The sequence below is a fragment of the Ursus maritimus genome, unplaced genomic scaffold (assembly GCF_017311325.1).
Source record: "Ursus maritimus isolate PB19 unplaced genomic scaffold, ASM1731132v1 scaffold_2, whole genome shotgun sequence".
NCBI lineage: Eukaryota > Metazoa > Chordata > Mammalia > Carnivora > Ursidae > Ursus > Ursus maritimus.
In genome coordinates, this window is record NW_024424452.1 from 43,217,528 (window position 1) to 43,231,393 (window position 13,866).

The following is a 13,866-nucleotide window of genomic DNA, read 5'->3' on the forward strand; positions in this document are numbered from 1 at the left end:
CCACACAGAGGAGTCTGGACTTCAGGGGATGTGTTAAGTCGTCAGGTGAAGAAATAGAGGAAGGGCCCTCCGAGTGCAGGAAAGACAAATTGTCCCAACCTGGGAAGACACTGACCATTGTGGCTGCTCTCCGTGGAACCCGTCCAGCTGGCACTGTGTGCACCGAGGACACTAGTGCTGCTCTGGGTACGCTCTCCTGTCCTGAAGCCCAAGGCAGAGCCACGTGCCCACTGCCAAGTGCCATCTCACCCCAGGCTCTGCCTCCGGGGGGGGGGGGGCTTTATGTCAGGCACACACACCTGTTAAACAAAGGGAAAGACTTCAAGCCTCAGTAGTGACTTGGAACGCATTCCCCGAGGGCAAGTCTGCTACGGGAACCCATATGAGAAACTCACCTGAGAAGGGACAGCTCCAGCCATCATCTATGTTCAGTGAAAGCAGAGCGTCTACAACCAGAGCTGGGACCTGCCGTCCTGGAACCTTCTGGAACTGTGTGTTAATGAGAGGCTCCTAGAGCTGTACTGTTAAAGGTGTTCTATCAAAACTTTATGATTGGGGGAAAAAAAAAAGGCAGGTAAGGAGAGAGTAACAGTCAGACCCTGAGTATAATCATCAGTTTCTAAGATCTGTGGATTCACAGGGGCCATTTCTGAATTAAACTCTGTTAAGATGTTTCCACACCAAGGACTTGGACTTCTGCTTTAAAACACAAAAGTTATAATTAGAAGGACCTTTAGAGATAATCTTGTTCACGCTTCATTTTATAATTGAGGAGACTAAGACCAATATATTAGGACGATGCATGTAATCAAGGCACTTGTGATGGTTAATTTCATGGGTCAACTTGACTGAGTCATGAGAGCCCAGATATTTAGTCAAACATTATTCTGGTGTGCGTGGATGAGATTAACGTTTGAATGGGCGGACTGAGTAAAGCAGACTGCCCTCCCCCATGTGAGGGAGCCTCGTCCGATCAAAGGTGTAAGTGGAATAAAAGGCAGAGTAAGGCAGAGTTATTCTTCTCTGCCTGACCTGGAGCCAAGACATCGGCCTCCTGCCGTTTGAATTTGTACTTGGACTGGAACTTACATCACTGACTCCCGATTCTCACACCCTCGGACTCAGACTAGAATTATACAACCGGCTCTCCTTGGTCTGAACTCAGCCTCTGTCATGTGGGGGTCAATTCCTTATACTAAATCTCTCTTCCTCCCCCCTCCTAGACCTCCCCTCATCTTTCTATCTCTCTCTGTCTCTCTGTATCTCTCTCTCTCTCACACACACACACACACACACTCACCCCATCGGTTCTGTCTCTGGACAACCTACAGGGATGTACGGTGTTCCAAGGCAATCACTATGCCCAGCCTCAGCCGCTCCTCTGGCCACCCGCGGTCCTGGAGCCAGTCCAACGCCACGCCCTTAGAAACCTCCTCCACCCTGGCCTTGCCACTGTCCCGTGGGCTCTGTGTCCACACGGATGGCCTGTCCAGACTCCTGCCTTCTCTTTTCTTTGACTTTTCCACCACTCTCAACCTTCTCTTTACTTCTGCAGCAACCAGATTCTTTTCTTCATGTAAAACAATACAACCCAATACCGCATACTCTGAGAATGACCTGTATCAGGACAGCTGGCTTACCCGCATGCTCTGAGAATGACCTGTATGAGGACAGCCGATCCACCCGCACACTCTGAGAATGACCTGTATGAGGACAGCTGGTCCACCCCCACGCTCTGAGGATAACCTGTATGAGGACAGCCGGTCCACCCGCACGCTCTGAGAATGACCTGTATGAGGACAGCCGGTCCACCCACACGCTCTGAGCATGACCTGTATGAGGACAGCCGATCCACCCGCAGGCTCTGAGAACGACCTGTATGAGGACAGCCGGTCCACCTGCACACTCTGAGAATGACCTGTATGAGGACAGCCGGTCCACCCACACGCTCTGAGAATGACCTGTATGAGGACAGCCGGTCCACCCGCACGCTCTGAGAACGACCTGTATGAGGACAGCCGGTCCACCCGCACACTCTGAGAATGACCTGTATGAGGACAGCCGGTCCACCCACACGCTCTGAGCATGACCTGTATCAGGACAGCCGGTCCACCCGCACGCTCTGAGGATAACTTGTATGAGGACAGCCGGTCCACCCACACGCTCTAAGAATGACCTGTATGAAGACAGCCGGTCCACCTGCACGCTCTAAGAATGACCTGTATCAGGACAGCCAGTCCACCCACACGCTCTGAAAATGACCTGTATGAGGACAGCCGGTCTACCCACATGCTCTGAGAATGACCTGTATGAGGACAGCCGGTCCACCCGCACGCTCTGAGAATGACCTGTATGAGGACAGCCGGTCCACCCGCACGCTCTGAGAATAAACCGTATCAGGACAGCCGGTCCACCCGCAGGCTCTGAGGATTACCTGTATGAGGACAGCCGGTCCACCTGCACGCTCTAAGAATGACCTGTATGAAGACAGCAGGTCCACCTGCACGCTCTAAGAATGACCTGTATCAGGACAGCCGGTCCACCCACACGCTCTGAGAATGACCTGTATGAGGACAGCCGGTCCACCCACACGCTCTGAGAATGACCTGTATGAGGACAGCCGGCTCACCCGCACGCTCTGAGAATGACCCGTATCAGGACAGCCAGCTTATCCACATGCTCTGAGAATGGCCTGTATCAGGACAGCCGGTCCACCCGCACGCTCTGAGAATAACCTGTATGAGGACAGCTGGTCCACCCGCACTCTCTGAGAATAAACCGTATCAGGACAGCCGGTCCACCCGCAGGCTCTGAGGATTACCTGTATGAGGACAGCCGGTCCACCCGCAAGCTCTGAGAATGACCTGTATGAGGACAGCCGGTTCACCCAGTCCTCCCAAGGTCCTGTCTGCTGTGACCCACCCATTCGCCCCTTCTGACTTCACTTCCATGCACATCTGCCCTCACGTCTATGGCCTTCTCTAGAAAACCACCACTTGCCAACATCCTAAACCTTGTCTGTCTCTGCCCTTCCTTGGCATTCACGCCCCGTCCCCGCACACCGTAACTCAGTCGTGTCAACGGTCAGCTCTCCGCCTGTGTGCCCAGGCGGCTCATGGCGGCTAGAGGAGATCACAGGATGGTAAGTGCGTGAGAGCCGACTCGTTCTGCACAAACGTGCAGTTTCCTACCGACCCGACTGCAGATGCCGGTAATAATTACTGCAAGATTTCTCCATTCTCCTGAGAAACCTGATCCCTCTACCTCTGAGTTCACTCTCAGAAAATTATTCACGCTCCTCCTTCACAGAGGATTTGGAATCCCTTAGGCAGGGCTCCCTCGATTTTCTAGCTGCAGCGGGTCACATCGTGGCCCCCCAACATGTGCCCAGATCTTCAAACCCGTGGACGTGACCTTATTTGGAGAAAGTGTCTTTGCAGGTGTAATTAAATTAAGGATCTCAAGATGAGATCCACCCTGGATTTAGGGTGAGCGTTAGATCCCACAGCAGGTGTCTCTCTAGGAGAAAGGCCGAGAGAGGTTCGGGACACAGAGAAGCCGGCCTCGTGAAGACAGAGGCAGACAGTGGAGGCGTGCAGCCCCACGCCAGGGAGCCCCTTCTTGGGAAGTCAGACCTTGATGGCCTGTTTAGACTTCCAGCCTCCAAAACTGCAGGAGAATAAACCCCTGTGGTTTGTAAGCCACCCAGATTGGGGTAAGCTGTTAGGGCATTTCTAGGACACGGGTAACACCCACGAAGCTGACACCTGCTTCCATCCCCACCCTCTTCAGTCACCAGGGTAGGGTGGGACACCTCCTACTTCAGTCTCCAGCTGTGGATCCCACGACAAGGCCTCAGGGCTAACACTGCAAGTCTCAAGACAAACACTCGGATATGAATCCCAGCTCTGCCACTTCCCGCATGGCCTTGGTTCCTCCTAGTGCCCAACTGTGCCTCAGTTTCCCCAACTCAAAAAATGGGATCCTAACAGCAGTCCCTCTCTCCGTGAGGCTGTGTAAATGGGACAATGGTCTTAGAACAGTTCCCGCATAAGGAAGGGCACGATAACTGATTAACTCTGGCTGCCTTCTTAGGGACTCCACTCCCTACGACTACTCCCTCTTGATCCCTCAGCCTTCGTTCTTTGTGCGATAACTTCCATGAGTAGTGAAACACCCTCAACCACCCCTTTCCAAAAACAGAACAGCACTCCCTCATCACACCAGCCCCTCCAGCTCCCACCTCACCCCTAGCCTCCAATTCACAAGAGGCAGTTTAACTTTATAAACTCACTGTCTCCACTTGCTCACCTCTACTCACTGTGAACTCCCTGAAGCCCACAGTCACTCCACCAGGACCCCACCTGACAGGGGCCACCCATTACTAAATCCCACATCAGTCCTTCTCAGCAACATGCACGCTGTGCCACGTGCACCCTTTCCAGAAGCTTCTCCCACGTGGCTCCACAGTGGCTCTCCTGGTTCTCTCCCCCTCTGACTGGTCTCATCAGCTGGCTTCTGACTCCTCTAACGATTCCTTAACGATGGGGGGCCTCAGGGCTCCTTCCTGGCTGCTCTTCCTGCTCCCTCTGCATTCTGGGAGCTGTTGACCACTCCCAAAACATCAATTTACCCTCAACAGGAGGGTGACTCCTAACTTGCGTCTCCAGCCCAGACTTCTCTTCAGAGCACCAGGCTTCTACCTCCAGACGCTCACTGACATATCTTCCATGCGTTAGATGTCCCAAATTCAGCACGCCCAAAGGAGAAACACTCCTCCCCCTGGCCATTCTGAGAATCTACCTCGCGTCCAGTACTCCCTGTTTCACTAAATGAAACTGCCATTTGCCCCTCTACTCAAGACAGAAAACTAGGTTCTTCTCCTTCCTGTACCCCTGACAACCAATTTCCAACAAGTCTTATCCATGTAACCTCTCTCGGCTGCATTCACATCCCTCGGGCTCCCCTGCCCCAGTAGAAGCCAGGGCCACACCACACCTACCTTTGAACTCATGTCCAGTCTGTGTTCCCCTCAGTCCTGCTCCACATTTCAGCTAGAATAACTTTTCTAACATATAATCTAAGTGTGGCCACCAACCCCCTTACACACACATACTTAAAATCTTTCATTGACTGGTATTTGCTCCTAAGATAAAATCTTGGAATAAAATCCAGAGGTGGGAGCCAGGGTGGGTAAAATGGGTAAAGGTGGTCAAAGGTTACACATTTCCAGTTACAAAATAAAAAAATCCTGGGGATGTAATCTACAGTATGGTGAGTATAGTCAATAATATTGTACCATATATTTAAAAGTTGCTAAAAGAGTGGATCTTAAAAGTTCTCATCACAAGAAAATAAAAAATTATAACTATGCGTAGGGATGGATATTAACTAGACTTATTGTTAAAAAAATCCAAACACCTTGGAAAGGTTTATCAGTCTCTCCATCATCTGGCTCTCACCATTTGGCTTCTGCCCCATAGCCCTCCTGACATCATTTTGTTCTCCCCTTCCGCCATGGGTTAATACCCCTTCTTCCAGGAAGCCCTCCATAACTCTCTAGCTTCCAGGTATTCCACAACATTCTCTGGACTTCCCCTACCAGAGAACTCACCAGAAGTCTTCTGGGATGACCTCATCAGTGTTTTCCACACTGTATAGAAAGCTCTGCAAAGACCAGTCAGGACTGTCTTGCTCCCCTGACATCCCCACAGGCTTCCAAAACTTCTGACGCAGAGTAGCGTCTCATGAAGACTGCCTGAGTGAACGAACGCACACTGCTTTTCTTGTGAATGACTCAGTACTTCAGTCTGGCATTTCTCTGAATTCCCTATGAATCATGACTGAATTTGTATATGTAAAATGACCATAATTAAGAGTTATTGACTGAATTAAAGGAGAGGAAGCAATTAGAGTGATTTATCCCTGAATTCTCCCATAGCATAAGTTAATTTGAAGGAAAGGAATTACTGAATGAAAACCTAGAAACCAAGAGCAGTTTCGTGGTGTGACCTGAACGCCTCGTGGAGAAAAAGCTTTAATGGACATGGCGCTCTGGGCCGGTGAGACTACAAAAAAGACCATTTACAGCAGACCAGAAGGGTCCTGAAGGGTCAACCTGGAAACTCCGAAGCAACACGTATTTTAGCTAAGGAACCAAGAGGAGGAGGATTTGGAATAGGCAGTGCTGGGGACTAAATCCAGATTTGAGGGACTGCTAAATACGACATCTCATAATCGGGACAAAGTTGGTTTCCATAGCAACTATACTTCCCATGCCTTTAACCAATGATCTATTTCTTACTAATGCTCTTCCAGGTAGGTCTAACATTTTATTCTTTGTTCATATATGGACACAGACAAGGCTTACAAACAACAAATGTACTGAAACAGGGCAGATGTGGTCTCTGGCCAAAACCGAGTCAGAAAAGAACGCATCTTTGTGTTCCTGCTTTAACACACAAGTGAGGAACGTACAGGAGCATCTAAGAAGCGGAGCTCACATACCAGGGGGAAATGCCATCTGCGAGAACGTGGACTTTCCAGAGAAGGGAGTCTAGAGTTTGCGCTGGAAAAACCCAGCCGGTGATGTGGCGCGGGCCTTCCAGCAGGTGGCGCCCCGAAACAATCGATGCAAAACACGGGCGCCGATGTCCCGAAGTCACGTCTACACTAATCATCTTCCTTTCGAGAGCTCTGCATGCTGCTCACACGCTCGGGAGACTGTGGAATCCATGTCCTCTGTAAAACATACACACACATGCGCAGAGACACATTCCTCTGCTAGACAGCCGGGTAGCAACAGCACTATATTATGCAAGCAAACATTAACGCGGGTGTACAAATATGCCCGTAGACGTATGCGAAGTGAGTCTATTTCTCAGGGCCAATCCATCTCCTCCAAACGGGCCTTGGAAACCGTCCAGTAAATATTCCACACGTCTCCACAATGACTAACCCGACGTTCCACGTTCTCTACGTTCTCTCCAAACACCCAACGCCCTCCTCTTCCCATCGCCCCTGAAGATGACACGACACCTTGATTTAAAGGAAGGAGGGGGCCTTGCAGGACGAGGAGGAGCCACCTCGGGGGTCAGATGCATTCTCTTCTGTTCCCGACCTGGGGCGGGCCAGCCCGCACCTGCGCACGCCTGCATTTCACGCGGTCCCCGCTGCCGAGAAAGGCACACCGGCCAGCTTCCCCAAGGTACCCCTTCGCGGGTACGCGGCTTCTTATTCCCCTCCCTCCACCTTCTCACAGACCCTGGCTACCACCCGTGCTTCGCTTCTCTCTCTCTCTAGAATATTCAGACTCTCCTTCGCCATGATTTCCTTCCCTGTGGATTTCAAGGGGCTCAAGTCTCTGCCGCTAAAACACGAACTCAGTGGGACGGTCTGAGCCGGTCACTGTCCAGGCGGAGCGATGGCTCCGGGAGGGTTCACCATCCCATCCCATCCCATCTAGTTGGTTTACGTGTGAAAGTGTCCGTAATTGGACATTTTAAAGAAAACAAAAAAGGTCATTCTTGTTTGGCGCCCCTGCCTTCCCGCTCATCAGCTTCTCCGCCAAACTTCTGAGAGTTGCCTCAACCTGGTCGCCTCCCTCACGGCTGGGCTGCCGTCCGCTCCCGTCTGGTTTCTTGCCCTGACGCTCCACAGACACCCAGACCGCTCCCACCACCGACTTCCATGCCACTTAATCTAATGTCGACTTGGGTTATGACCATTCTGGACATGGCAGTAACACGTGGCGCCCCGCCACAGCCCCTCCGTGGACACTCCCTGGGCTTTGGCGGTGGTGCGGTTCTGCTCTCCGTCCTACCCCTCCTGTACGACTTCGCTTTCTCTCCTCAATGTTGGAGTCCTCTGAGCTCGTCGCTGGCCCCCTCACTCTGCACCTTCCGCCAGCCGGCCCCATGCAAACGTCTGGCTCCCGACATGCAGAGGACTCCCCAGATCAGATCGCCAGTTCAGACCCGGGTCCAGCTCCCGACCTCACACACACCCGACGTCTCTTGGAGATCTCCAGAGCACCTCCAGAAGAGAGGCCCAAAGCTGGGCTCACCTTTTTCTGCCCTGAACCTGCTCTTCTTACCTGTTCCTTATCTTGGTCAGTGGGACGCGAGCCAGAAATCGTGGCGCCGTCCTGGGCAACTTCTTCCTCTTTCTGCCGTTTCCACTCTGTCACCAAATCCTGCACGTTTCGGCTCCTACACATCCCTACACCCCAGCTTCTCCGCTCTGTCTCCATCACCCTCCCCGGAGCTGCGCCACGCCCCACAGCTAGCCACTCTCCTTCAGCTCTGGCATCTCCCAGGCGCCTTCCAGGCTGTTCTCTGAGCTGCAGTGAAAGCCATCTTCCTAAAATGCAAATCTAATCATGCAATCTTTGGCTTAAAATCTCCAGTGGTTTCCCTCCGTCTTTCAGAAAAGGACAAATCCCGCTAGAGTTCCTACGCAGCCGTGTGGGGTCAGGCTCTCTCCGACTCTGCATCTCTCTCTGACTCCACTTACGCCACCTTCCACCTCCCTATCCCTGGTGAGACCACCCCGCCTCTCCTTCTCTGTTCTCTCTGCCACCGTGACACCTTGAGCTCCCTGGTCCTCGGTCCGGAAAGCTCCTTCCTCCTTCGTTCTCTGCCTCGCCATTTCCCACTGATCTTTTGGACTCTACTCCAGAGCCACTGCCTGGAAGAAGCTTCCCGGCCTGTCCGAAGGGCTCAGCTCCCCCGCCTCAGACCTGCCTGCCCTGCGGATCACCCCTTTACTCACAGCCCGATTTTCTGTGTGAGCACCTGTGTCTTCTGCTCGTCAGTGTGTCCCAGGACCTAGTTCAGTGCTTGGCATATAGCAGGTATTCAATAAATGTTTGTTGATTGAGTAATGAAGTCGTGCGCATTCCCTGCCAGGTTTCCAGCCCCTTAACCTGTCTCGGGACTATCTCCCCCTTCATCTCTGAGTGGGTGCTCAGAGGTCACAAGCTCATTTTTAATATTATTTCTTTTCTTTTATAACTGGGGTATGCCAGGCACCCATGTGGGGCACGCCAGGCAACACTTTTACTATCAGATTCAAGGTCAGCTAATTATTTTTGTACTTAAAAAGTGCAGCTATAAGGAAGTAGAACCAAAATTTGTACTAGAATGTAGCGTAAAGTGTTAAGACTTCAGGGAAATGCCGTGCTTGGCGAAAGCCCCTTAGCCTTTGTTCCTGACACCTGGGGGTCAGCAGTCACTCTCCTCTGCTGTTAGGAGCACGCCTAAGTACAAAAATTTTGAAAACACTGTTAGAAGTTTGTACATAATCAGAAAAGAAAAAAGTTTTGTATTCCTTCAAAATAAATAAAATTGGTTCTAAATTGTCTGCAATTCTGGACGCAGCCATTTCTCTCCTCCAAAGTGGCCCATAGATGTAGGAAAAGAAAGAAAAGATTATGAGGGGCTGTTAGTGATTCCCAGGTGACACTCCTCCCAGACTCAGGAGGGAGGTGGGTCTGCGGGAGGAACGCTCCCAGGAAGGGCCCTGGCCAGGAGCCGGGAGCCACACTCTGGGCTCCCCTTCCCACACCATGCGGATGGACTTGCCTCATGCCTGCTTTAAAGCCCGGCACTGCTCGCCAAAGAGGCTTCACAGGGGCCTCTCCACAGGCCTGTGGAGGCTTTTCCCCCGGCTGCACGAGGATCCCTGCACAGTCTCCATGCTCAGCCCCAGAGAGAAAGGCGGGGCCCCCACAGCAACTGCAGGGAGCGGACGTGGTCTCCGAGGGTAACTGTGCTTCTCTACTCCCCCTGGCACTCCACGATGCCCAGGCATTTCCAAGGGACAGCGACATGTGGCCGGTGGCCAAGTCCCCCACATCCTCACCACGGTCTCCAGGAAACCAGCCTAATGGCTGGAACACTGTCCACAAACAAAGGAAGCAGCAAGTGTTTTGGCCCCTACTGTGTATCTAACCATCCAGACACTTTGACATTTTACCTTATTTAATTCTAGGTATTATTCGGCTCATCGCTAGATGAGGAAATCAGGGCTCAAGAGGCCTAGTGCAAGCTCGGGTCATACAGCTAGCAAACAGCAAGACCTCAGACCAAGTCCCAAGTCCGCTGTCCCCAGGCTGTCACCTCCTCCACTGAGCTTGCGGTTCCCGTGCCTCGTATCATATCCATGTCCCACCACCGCTCTGTCGAGGGACCCCTCCTCAGAGTTCTCAGTGAAACAGCATCACCATCACAGAAGCAGAAAGATCCCACTCCTAGGGAGGGCACAGCGAAGTTTACAGACATCCTGTTCCATGATAATTTATAGAAATGACTGAGGACGTAAACACCGAAATAATGTTTGGGGGAGAGTAAGTTCCATTTGCTACGGCTTTTAAACACAAACAAAACACACATTTTTGCTAGTAGGTGACAACCATTGTAATGGCAATAAATAAAACTAATTAGTTCTCAGACAAAATGTAAGTGACCCATGCCAGCTCAGCTCTTCAGAGATGATAAATCACTTTTCCGGGCGGATATTGTGATAAAACCCTCCACGGCTGGTGGCACCAGCACCACTACTTGGGAACCACGGTGCCTCACCTCGCGGCTTCTAGAAGGCTTTGAGTCCAGCAGACCTGCAAACAAGCCCCTGTCCCAACCATGCTGTTCTTCACCCGCAGGCAAAATTACCCTTGTAATATGTAAATGAGGTTCCAATACTCCTCTGCTCAAACCCACTGATGATTTCCACTAACACGAAGGAAAGCCTGACCTACAAGCCTCAAGCCAGCACTGGCCGGTGGGTCTGGAATTGCCCCGAGGAAGCGTTTTGAAAATCTGGTGTAATTTTTGTTTTGCTAAAGACCGGGCACACGACTAGCTGTAGAGAGGAAGGGTACCTGGGGCTTGCGTGTCCTGTCCTGCAAGGGACAGGTGCATTTCGGGTAATGCAGACTCGCCTCGTGTTGTGCACTTCTTTTGAATGACCTACTGAAAAGCTAGCTGTTGGTATCTGGGCCTCGAATCTAACTTGTTTTTACATATAAATACAGAGAGCTTTCTGCATGGTTGAAAACGTCCTAAAATATCCATGAATGCAAAACGCCACAATATTGGCGAGAAGATTGGATTTGTCTGGATCACAAATTTATCGACAGCGTTCACCAGTTTGGAAAGTCGCAGCACTGCTGGTACACGTCATCCCTCGTGATAGGTGAGTCGACCAGGAGGCACACCTGCAGTGCTCTGCACACATGTATTCCCGGCCGTTGCTCTGAGTGTGATTCGTCGTGTCGGTACAAGACGGCTAGTGTAGTGTACAAATCAGTTATTACAAACTGATTCCCTTTTATTGTTGTCTTCTATTACAATGAGGATATTATGTTGATTTAATTTTGTGCACAGGACGCTTACGTGACCTATGAATTTCATTGCTGGAAAGTAAAGTGAGCAAATACTGGCCTGACTTTACAAGGCCAAGTTGGGCGTGACGGGGCCAAGGGCGTCACCCTCTGGGATGTGCCCCATATTAATGTCTGAACCGGTCTCCCCATCTCTCCCTCCACCCCAACCACACTGACCTTGGTGCTGTCCTCCAAAGCCATCTAGCTGGTGCCCACTTGAGGGTCTCTGCTCTGGTTCTTTTTCTGTTTGGAATGTCGACCCTCTGGGTCTAATTGATCTCTCTGGTTTCACTCATTCTTCACCTAAACGTCTCCTCCTCTGAAAGTCTTCTGTGATCACCATGCCTCACATGGGTCTACCTCTTATCCTCAGTTAAGTTCCTCCCACTGGTACCTCTACCTACAACAATATCATAATGGTACCTGCCCATCTCTCCTTTATCTCTGCCGCAGGAACACACACCCACCGTGGGAAGCGGGCGATACTATTGTGGATCATGGGCCCTAGGACATGGCCGGTGGCAGGAAGCAGGAGCCCGATGACTATTTGTAAAGCGCGTGAATTAACGCATGTGTTCCTGATTCCTGGAAGCTACATTTCTTTCTCTCCCATCTACATAATTTATAGCCAATCTAAGTCAGCATTAATTCTTTAAACATATCCATCAAATGCCTACCATATTTCAGGCACTGAGAATACAATAATAAATAAGGCACATCTTGCCCGCATACCTTGTAATCGATGACCAGCTCGAGGACTGCTGAAGCATTTGAGTCCTCCAGTGAAGTGACTTTATAAAAAAAACAACAACAGCAATTTCTATTGTACATGCTAAGTATCATTACAATACAGAAATTATGATATTCATAAATCAGAAGTTATGTCTCATGTATTAAGAAGAAAGCTAATATCTCATATAAAGAAATTTTTACCAATGTGAGAAATCTTGCCCCCAGTGCTTGTGATATCCTTCTCCAAGTCCCTAGGACACCACTCCTCAGAGCTTGGGGTAGCTGGAGACTGGCTGACATGTGAGTATGTGGAAGCTTCCAGTTCCCTTGAGTGGTAGAGTTAGCAGGGACCTCTACCTACCTGGCCGAGACGCAGCTCCCAGCTAAGACACAGGGGAAGCGTCCACTCTCTGAAGGACTCCACCAGCTGGAAAGTTCAGTCCATCCTCTTTCCTGGGGCAGCACAAGTCAGCGTCAGCCCCAGCTGATGGCCCACAACCGCCCTGGGTGCGCTGGACAGGGACTGACCGTTCGGGCCCATTCCTTTCCTCACTTCACAGCCAGGCACAAGGAGGAAACAGAACGCAGAGCTGACACAGCATATGTCTCTATGCAGAGCCACACCACGGACTTTCTCATCATTTTCCCATCTGGAGGACATATAAAACAACCTTGTGGTTACAAGTAAGCAGCTCAAGTTCAGGGAGGTTTTCTTAAGCCAAGGTCTTCGAATTCCAAGGTCTACAATGGAACCGATTGGCTGCAATCAGGTATGGGGGCTGTCCACGGGCTTCAGTCCTCACTGGTAGCGAGCCTCACCTGAGCAGCTGCCTACACTGAATCCTCATCAAACATTTCAACAAATCGCAGTTCAGTGCCCACTGGGACACACATCCCCTCCCTGCTTCACCCCCAACCTCCCACCCCCACAATGTCATGGAGCTCTTATTCCTAGAAAGCTTCTAGAATTGAGCAAACCTTGGAAAGGGTCATAATGAATTCATACCCTTGCCCCGACCTTGAGCAACCTCCCTACTTCTCACTGTGAGCAGCCCTGTTCCAATAGAATGATGAAGGGGAGCCAGAATGAGGGAGTGTTCTGAGCTTGGTTGGAAAAGGTGGCATGCCGCTTTGCCAAACTCCCTCCCCACCCCACCCCACATGCACCAATTTTTCCTCTCAGACCAGAGTTTAAAGCAAAAATATCTAGGATAGGCAGAGCGAACAATGAAAGAAAGACTCCAGAAGGGTCTGCCCAGGGATTTCTGGTCCACCCTGGTATCTTCCAAAGGGCACATCCACGGGGCTGGTGGGGGAGAGTTAATATCGGAATTGAGGTTCTACCAAAAGAACTCAAAGGTAAAGCTTTGTGGGCTCTTAACTGCAAGAATGTTAAGTCCCTTTAAAGCACCCCAGTACTTCGAAGGAGTTCAGGAGCTTCCGTTGGCTACAAAATGTGCAGGCGTCCTAAGGGCAGAAAACATCAGCCTCCCACCCGAGTCCCCCTATCTGCTCTGTCAGTTCCCACCTCTCGGCAGGGCTTGGTGGAACCCTGTGTGGACCGGCCCCCTTGCCCCACACCAGCTTCCTAGAGCCTGAGTGCAAGGCTGTGTTCGCTGGGTGCCCGTGCAGAGCCCCACGTGGGAGAGATGCTGACGCCCCAGCAGAGGCAGGAGAGGTGTGTGTCTCAGGTTTCCTGGGTTCACCTGGGGTGGAGGTCGCTTCCTGGGATGGCTGGCTCCCTCTAG

General features: G+C 51.2%; 1 long non-coding RNA gene across 1 annotated transcript in view; it reads right to left on the reverse strand.

Moving 5' to 3' along the window:
- The window catches only part of LOC103672064, a 103,454-nt gene that overhangs the window by 49,182 nt on the left and 40,406 nt on the right, over positions 1-13,866 (reverse strand). The window contains exons 4-8 of the long non-coding RNA XR_571060.2: positions 12,480-12,768; positions 12,119-12,177; positions 6,508-6,741; positions 396-544; positions 116-299 (exon numbers count right to left, since the gene is read on the reverse strand). This is a non-coding gene — a long non-coding RNA (uncharacterized LOC103672064). The remainder of the gene's footprint in view (positions 1-115; positions 300-395; positions 545-6,507; positions 6,742-12,118; positions 12,178-12,479; positions 12,769-13,866) is intronic.